Here is a 2806-nt window from a genome sequence, read left to right as displayed (position 1 = left end):
CCGGGAAGATCCCACATGCTGCGGAGCGGCTGGGCCCGTGAGCCATGGCCGCTGAGCCTGCGCGTCCGGAGCCTGTGCTCCGCAACGAGAGAGGCCACAACAGTGAGAGGCCCGCATACCAAAAAAAAAAAAAAGGGTCATGTACCAAAATGTTCATTGCAGCTCTACTTACAATAGCCAAAACATGGAAGCAACCTAAGTCTCCGTCAACAGATGAATGGATAAAGAAGATGTGGCACATATATACAATGGAATATTACTCAGCCATAAAAAGAAACGAAACTGAGTTATTTCTACTGAGGTGGATGGACCTGGAGTCTGTCATACAGAGTGAAGTAAGTCAGAAGGAGAAAAACAAATACAGTATGCTAACACATATATATGGAATCTAAGAAAAAAAATGTCATGAAGAGACTAGGGGTAGGATGGGAATAAAACACAGACCTACTAGAGCATGGACTTGAGGATATGGGGAGGGGGAAGGGTAAGCTGTGAGGAAGTGAGAGAGTGGCATGGACATATATACACTACCAAACGTAAAATAGATAGCTAGTGGGAAGCAGCCGCATGGCACAGGGAGATCAGCTAGGTGGTTTGTGACCACCTAGAGGGGTGGGAGGGAGGGAGACGCAAGAGGGAAGAGATATGGGAACATATGTATATGTATAACTGATTCACTTTGTTATAAAGCAGAAACTAACACACCATTGTAAAGCAATTATACTCCAATAAAGATGTTAAAAAAACACAAAACAAAATATTTGCGAACAGAATTCAACAATACATTGAAAAGATCATGCACCATGATCAAGTGGGATTTATTTCAGGGATGCAAGGATAGTTCAACATCCACAAATCAGTCAGTGTGACACATCACATTAGCAAAATGAAGAATAAAAATCATATGATCATCTCGATATGTGTGGAAAAAGCATTTAACAGAATTCAACACCATTTATCATAAAAACTCTCAACAAATATGGGTATAGAGGATATGTGCCTCAACATGATTCAGGCCATATATGACAAGCCCATAACTAATATCATACTCAATGGTGAAAAGCTGAAAGCTTTCCTCTAAGATCAGGAAAAAAACACGGATGCCTACTTTCACCTCTTCTATTCAACATAGTATTGGAAAGTGTAGCCAGAGAAATTTAGGTGAGAAAAAGAAATAAAAGGCATCCAAGTTGGAAAGGAGAAAGAAAAACTGTCACCATCTGCAGGTTATCTGGTATAATATATAGAAAAATCTAAATACTCCATGAAAAAAACTGTTAGGACTAATAGACAAATTCAGTAAGGTTTCAGGATACACAATCAATACACAAAAAAACTCTTGGATTTCTTTTTTTAAAAAAATTTATTTATTTATTTATTTATGGCTGCGTTGGGTCTTCATTGCTGTGCACAGGCTTTCTCTAGTTGTGGCGAGTGGGGGCTATGCTTCATTGCGGTGCACAGGCTTCTCATTGTAGTGCCTTCTTTTGTTGTGGAGCATGGGCTCTAGGTGCATGGGCTTCAGTAGTTGTGGCACGCGGGCTTCAGTAGTTGTGGCTCGTGGGCTCTAGAGCGCAGGCTCAGTAGTTGTGGTGCACGGGCTTAGTTGCTCTGCGGCATGTGGGATCTTCCTGGCTCAGGGCTCAAATCCGTGTCCCCTGCACTAGCAGGTGGATTCTTAACCATTGCACCACCAGGGAAGCCCAAAACTCTTGGATTTCTATACACTACAAATGAACTATCAAAAAGAGAAATTAAAAAAACAATTCCACTTACAACTGTATCAAGAAAAAGAAAATACCTGGGAATATATTTAACCAAGGAGGTGAAAAGCCTGTATATTGAAAACTACAAGACATTAATGAAAGAAATAGAAGAAGATGCAAACAAATGGAAAGATATTCTGTACTCATGGAATGAAAGAAACAATACTGTTAAAATGTCTGTACTATACAAAGCAATCTACAGATTCAGTGCAATCCCGATCAAAATTCCAATGGCATTTTTCACAGAAATAAAATAAATAATCCTAAAGTTTATATGGAACCACAAAAGACCCCAGATAGCCAAAACAATCTTGAGAAAGAAGAACAAACCTGGAGGCATCACACTCCCTGACTTCAAACTATATTATAAAGCTATAATAATTAAAACAGTATGGAATTGGCATAAAAACAGACACATAAATCAGTGGAACAGAATAGAGCGCTCAGAAATAAACCCATATATATATGGTCAATTAATTTACAACAAAGGAGCTAAGAATATACAATGGGGAAAGGGCAGTCTCTTCAATAAATGATGTTGGGAAAACTGGACAGCAACATACAAAAGATTGAAATTGGACTCCTGTTTTATACCATACACAAAAATTAATTCAAAATGGATTAAAGACTTGAACATAAGACTGGAAGCCATAAAACTCCTAGAAGAAAACATAGTCATCTCCTCTGCATAGGTCTTGGCAATGATTTTTTGAATCTGACACCAAAAACAAAAGAAACAAAAGCAAAAATAAAACAAGTGAGACTACATCAAACTAAAAAGCTCTGCACAGCAAAGGAAACCATCAACAAAATGAAAAGGCAACCTACTGAAAGGGGGAGAAAATATTTGCAAATCACACCTGATAAGGGGCTAATATCCAAAAAATATGTATGGAAGTAACCTAAGTGTCCATCGACAGACAAATGGTTAAGAAAGATATATATAAACACATACACATACACATAAGACACAATGGAATTACTCAGCCATGAAAAAGAGTGAAATCTTGTTATTTGTGACAGCATGGATGGACCTAGAG

The sequence above is a fragment of the Physeter macrocephalus genome, chromosome 15, assembly GCF_002837175.3.
Source record: "Physeter macrocephalus isolate SW-GA chromosome 15, ASM283717v5, whole genome shotgun sequence".
Classification (NCBI taxonomy): Eukaryota; Metazoa; Chordata; class Mammalia; order Artiodactyla; family Physeteridae; genus Physeter; species Physeter macrocephalus.
The sequence above is the reverse complement of the archived record's forward strand: the minus strand, read 5'-3'. Positions refer to the sequence as shown.